Source organism: Dinoponera quadriceps, unplaced genomic scaffold (assembly GCF_001313825.1).
Source record: "Dinoponera quadriceps isolate SergipeBrazil2010 unplaced genomic scaffold, ASM131382v1 scaffold2861, whole genome shotgun sequence".
Classification (NCBI taxonomy): Eukaryota; Metazoa; Arthropoda; class Insecta; order Hymenoptera; family Formicidae; genus Dinoponera; species Dinoponera quadriceps.
In genome coordinates, this window is record NW_014556866.1 from 1,881 (window position 1) to 8,283 (window position 6,403).

The following is a 6,403-nucleotide window of genomic DNA, read 5'->3' on the forward strand; positions in this document are numbered from 1 at the left end:
CAACTCGATCCACGATTCAGTTATTTTTACTCGCCTAGTGACATTCGGTCACAAAATTACACGGTACGTAATAGTGTGATCGGGTGTCACCAGACAAATGGAAGAGGTCAATGTTAAACCCTCTGAACCGCACCGAAAATCTGGAGATTGCCTTCTTCACGGATCCCGCTGCCCATATCCACGGTCGCCAGGATGTTTTTAGAGATCCGCCCATACTCACGGCCTGAAAAGCAGGACTGGCCAAGTCTCTTCAGATGTGCTGTAGATAATAGTCGCGCACCAAGGGATTCTATTTCCCACAGTGCTGTCGTTCCCGAAGCTAAGATTCATGCCTCCGAACGCCCGCTATTACCGATAGATGACAGGGTGTCATACGGGTGAAAGCCCGTAAAGAAATACACACGTTGTTCGAGATAAAATTGAAAACACGCGGTTTATTCAAATAAAAGTAACATGAACGATAGATTATTATAAACTGAGTGAGTATACTAATAACAATGAACGCAGAAAAGAAAAAAAACATAGATCTACCGAAATTATGAAGAACGGAATATCCTATGATTACGTACTGAATACGAGTAACGTATATGGATGATCAGATAAACGAATAAAATAAAAGTATAATATCTATACCCCTATACCCTCAATCCCGAAGCGCACAAGGGGATGACGCAATTTCCCGATGCGCTCAAGTTTCAGCAGGATCGAACGCGAACAAGGGATGACGCAGTTTCTCGATGCGCACAAGCTTCAACAGGATCGGACGCGAACACGTGATGACGCAGTTTCCCGACACGCACAAGTTTCAGCAGGGTCGGGCGCAAGCACGTGAGGACGCAGTTTCCCGATACGCACGCGTTTCAGAGGGATCAGGCGCATCTTTGTTCCTACGGCGGTTCTGTTTCCGCCTGGAAGTCTTTTCCCGAGACGACGGGTTTGCGACAACGCGAGGAAATTACGCGAGGAAACTCTGCGGCCACAATCGGCACCACTTACCGCCGCTATCGCGAACGGTCGTTTCCCGGCATCTCCTGAGCCTCGGCTTGGGGTTGTACACCAGGTCGTCCTTCTCTGTGATGATCCAAGGCTTCCCCGTCGGCAGAAACTCACTGCTTTCGCGTAGTAAAATCTCGGTCCGTACTTCCAACAACGCGTCTGTTCGCCTCGACGGTCCGAGAGAAAAAGACGCTTCTTTCTTTGCTATAATTTCGAACGTGGCCTCGTTTTTTCTGAAGCCTCCGGGTTGGTCCTCCACCTCGGCCAATCACCATCTCCATTCGGGAGCCCGCGCAGGCGCACGACCCGTCGTCGCCGGCCACCGCCAATGATTTTCCTTGCGGCTTTATCTAATCGCCGCGAATCCCCGTGGGTCCCATGCATGCGCATCTCTCTCTCGCGGTTCGGCTGGCGCCTGTCGCTCTCTTGCTTTGCTTACTAGGGCCCGCCGCCGATGTCCTAACCTTTCTTTTTTAATCCGACTGGAGCCAGTGGCTGCGGTGTTCTAACCTTACTTTTATTCCGATTGGAACCAGTGGTTGTTGTCCTAACATTACTTTTATTCCGACTGGAGTCAGTGGGTGTGCTGACCTGTAATTGTTTCAGTTTAGTATTGTTAAATTGTTAAATCTTCCTCATCTTCATGGCCTTGTGTAGTCTTCCTCTGTGCGGGCTCACAGGCGCTGTTTAAATACTGAACTTAATCTACTATAATGTGGGTTAATATACTATCTACTATAATGTGGTTTAATATATAATCTGACATCATATCTCGTATGGTCCTTTAATATGTTAATTTCTAGTATAATGTTTAATATAATATTTTATTTGTCCTAATCTGATATATAATATATAATATATAAGGTCTAGTAAAAAGTAATCCATTATTTTTGCATCAAATTGGAGGCTTTATTTAACATAGTTACAATGATCCGATTTAGGTCAAATATGCACCGTTTTGTTCGATAACTTGTTACCATTTCGAAGGTAATTTCATTATGCCTCTCTCATAGAAACCCTCGTCCCTATTGGCGAAAAACTGGGAAAGTCGATTTTCACAAGCTTCTCTTGAGGCGAATTTTTCACCAGCAAAAAAATTCGCCATAGACAGGAACAGGTGGTAATCACTTGGTGCCAGGTCCGGACTATAAGGTGGATGCAAAAGAACCTCCCAACCAAGCTCCCGGAGCTTCTGGCGAGTCACTATCGATGAGTGTGGCCTGGCGTTATCCTGATGGAACACAATTCCTCTCCTATTGGCCAAAGCTGGCCGCTTCTGGGCGATTGCTTCCTTCAGACGGTCCAATTGTTGACAGTACAGGTCCGAATTAAGAGTTTGGCCGTAGGGGAGCAGCTCATAGTAGATAATTCCCTGCCAATCCCACCAAATACACAGCAAAATCTTCCTGACCGTCAACCCTGGCTTGGCCACCGTTTGCGCCGGCTCATCGCGATTCGACCACGATCGTTTTCGCTTGACGTTGTCGTAATTGACCCACTTTTCATCACCAGTAACCATCCGCTTCAGAAATGGATCGATTTTGTTGCGATTCAGCAGCGATTCGCAGATGGAAATTCGATCCATGAGGTTTTTTTGCGTTAACTCGTGTGGCACCCACACATCGAGCTTCTTTTTGAATCCAGCCTCATTTAAATGGTTCCAAACGGTTTTTTGTACAATGTTTAGCTCCTTGGCAATCGAAACGGTGCTTACATGACGGTCGGACTCGACGATTTCCATTATTTTATCAACATTTTCGACAATTGGCCTCCCGGAGCGTGATGCATCTTTGACATCAAAATTACCGGAACTGAATCGACGAAACCAAAATTGCGCGTGATTGGCTCTTACAGTATCAGGACCATAAACACTATTCACACTTTCAGCCGCCTGGCTTGCGTTTTCGCCTTTATCAAAGAAAAACTGTAAAATATGGCGTATTTTCTCTGTGCTGGTGTCCATCTTTGACGCGCGCTCAAACAATACTGAGTCAAGCAATCACAAAACTGTAAACTCTGAGAGGTTTTTTTTAGTACGAAATCTTATCTTTCTAACGCCATCTGGCGTAATCCGATCGGACTTATACAACGCGAGATACAGATTAGTAAAGCCCTCTATTGGAAAAATAATGGATTACTTTTTACTAGATCTAATATAATCTTTAATATAGTAACATAAAAAAATGGCGTCTCATACTTTACATTGAAAATTATGAATATAGAACTTAAAAGAATCTCTCATTTGAGTTTTTTGTCCTGGTCCTGGTTCCTCTGTTCATTTTTGGTCGGCTGTGCTTTTATCGACGGTATTTCCGGTTACAATAGAACTGCGGAAAAAAGAGTGCGTCATAAAAGCAACCAATCAGCACACAAAACTTGCGTGATAAAAAAAGCGGAGTAGTGCTGATTAGTTACTTTTATGACGCATTCTTCATTCTGCAGTTCTATTACGCACCATGTGATTTCATCATGAGTTAGTAATTGATTCAAAGAATGAACCAATAAGAGTTCTTTATTTCCACCCTGGTGATAAAAATGATAAATGCTCATTGGCTCATTTTTTAATGCTTTATACTTAAAGTTTTATGCCAAAATCTCTCTGTGCTCTTCGCTTTACTTAATCGAATGGTAGGATATTTTTCGCCTTCCCTACAATCACAGAGATTAAAAACTACTAGATTTCCTACCTACTACGGTCCAAATAATTTTCCTACAATTGCTTATCGAAAACTACCAGACTTAGTAGGATTCTTACTAAGATGGCTACACTGCGTACGAATATTCTCCAACAGCAACCTCTAGTGGAGAACTAAATTTACTCACCAATTTGGAGAATTTTCCTGTCAGTGGATTGGCAAACCTGACTGCTATATGTTCGGTCAGTTGTCATTCATTTCGCCGATAGTAGTTGTGCGAGTTTTTCGTTGTGTTTATCAGTAAATACTACAGCGTCGTATTTCTGCGATTGTGGCGCATGAAATGCATTAATCGTTTGGTTTCCTCAGACTTCGTCGTCTTTCGACCAGGTACGGTTTCAATTACTGCATTCTTTCGTTCGCTCATGTGCGAGCACTCGTGAATGTATCGCGAATTTTAAGGTTAGCCACTCGTCAATTTCGTCATTTTTCTCACCTTACATGACATTTCGTCGCTTGCCACAATTATTCTCGCTATTCGCGTCTTCGTGTGGAGTAACAACGTCGTCGAAAAACACATCGATTCGGTAGTGTCATGCGAGTACTCGCAAGTATTCGCAGAATTACCCACGCAATAACCTTGCTATGTACGATCGCACATAATGAATTTATGAAAGTTAACGGTAACGTATTCTACGAGTCACATCGATCAGTCTTGAAAATCATCAACTAGCTCGATATACGTGTTTAATTCTTTTAATTCCAGCTTATTTTAATTTTACATTTGTTCAATGAAATGCCTAATATATCATATTATTGCATATATTGTTCATGATCTTTACTAACCGTCTTATTATTGTTACAAGCCGTGTGACAGTGATTGAGTAAAACATGAAAGAACAAAAGCCATCAGGACTGAGGCCATCCTCAAAGATCGGCAGGCTATGTTCCACCATGCCGTCTAGACCAGCCATCTCACCTTCTTCACCAAGACAAGTGTGAGTCTTTCACAATAGCATATACCATATTCTTCCATATATTTTCTGTATGTTTGTCGTACTTTTACATATTTTAGTATTGTTCTATATAATTTGTATTTTTGTAATATAGAGATATAATTATATTTAATGATGTCATAGGCACTAGATATAAAAATTAAAATATCTTTGACAGGAAAAGATATCTTAGAAGATAGGATAGGTCAATGACTATTCGTTGAATTCTCATTAAGAGAGAAAATGTAACATACTTTTTGCGGCTGAGTTCTTTTTTACACTATTCGCGGTTCGTCCCTTCTTTGAATGCACACTGCGAAGACAATGCGAGGACGACGACGCGTTATTAATTCTTCTTGCACATGGTGTTGCACGCACATGAAAGACAGAGAGAGGGAGAGCACCATGCACGTCCACGAGCGCGTCGTGAACGAGAGTGCTCTTTTATGCGCAAATCGCTCACGTGTCGTTCCTCGACCGTTCGTGACGACGCATCGGCCGCCAGAGAAACCGGGTAAATATATCGTTATCTTAGATCGAAGAGTCGAGTTGTATTGAAAGGATAAAATATCAACAGTACATAGCGCGTTTTGCAAATGCTTTTAGAAAATTTAGAAAATTAAAAGCAGAAAACGAATTTTTCTCTAAAATTCGCTGTAATCTACATAATGATCTATAATTGACTAATCTCACAATTGATTGAGTGTACACCATGTATTTAGGCGGTAAATCGCTGAAAGTAGTTCGAGTGATTAAGAATGTTGTCTCTTGAGTAATTAAATAATTCGGAAGAAAGAAAAAAAGAAATTCGAAGAATTATGGTATTCAAATTATAACAATTTTGTCTTGAACGTTCGACTTAATTAACGTATACTCCGTTTTACATCGTTAAACCCAAATTTTGTTACCCGTTTTTTCTTCGTTACTCTCCCATACTCTTGTTCTTTTTTTTCTTCAGTCCAATATTCACGATATCGTATTTACGATTTGATATCACTTTGAGCACGGAAAGGGCGAGCGAGCTAAATATAAGACGCATCGTTATGGCGATCGCACGCACGTCCAGGGCACGTATCTTGCCTTATTGGTGCGATGCCGTTGCATCACCTTCCTTGTCCGTGCACAATCGTACCATGTACGCTCTCGTCCTCAGACGCATTGTGATTATGCAAGCCGTTGTTTACCTTGCGCCCGCGATTTCATTCCGTGTTTCATCTCTCCGTCCGAGTTCTTTCTCTTTTCTTGTCCCCTTCGGCCTATCCTGTACGGTCGTCTCGGAATGGAGTAATCATTCGTTTGTCCCTTCGATCGTCTCGAACTTCGTAATCCGATCGGAAGATTCAAGGCCCGGCGATTTGTTCTCTTCGGAATCCGCGATCAATCGTTCGAAATTACCGACACAGGTGGTCTGTTCTTCTTAGCTGTAATGACTGCGCTAGTTCAAGAAATTTACACACACTGAAGCGTAAGAATCTCTCACATACGTGTCATACATTTCAATATGTGTATAAATTTCTTGAACTAATGCAACCATTTCAACTAAGAAGAACAGACTAAAAAATTCCTTTCCTTCTCTCTCTCTCTCTCTCTCTCTCTCTCTTTCTTTCTTTCTTTCTTTCTCTCTTTCTTTCTCTGTCTTTTTCCTTCTCTCTCCAAAACTCTCGGAAACTGTACACGCACACGCAAGAATCGCGCATACAGGATCTCCCTCGAACGTGTATGCGCACAAGATCGCGCGTACGAGACGTGCGAGCACACACGGGCGAATTAGGCGAG

At 42.3% G+C, this 6,403-nt stretch overlaps 1 long non-coding RNA gene across 1 annotated transcript; it reads left to right on the forward strand.

The window, feature by feature from the left end:
* The first annotated feature begins 3,898 nt into the window (after positions 1-3,898).
* LOC106748305 lies at positions 3,899-5,448 on the forward strand. The gene is made up of 3 exons (XR_001374732.1): positions 3,899-4,022; positions 4,499-4,630; positions 4,806-5,448. It is a non-coding gene; the product is annotated as an uncharacterized LOC106748305 (long non-coding RNA).
* Positions 5,449-6,403: the final 955 nt, after the last annotated feature.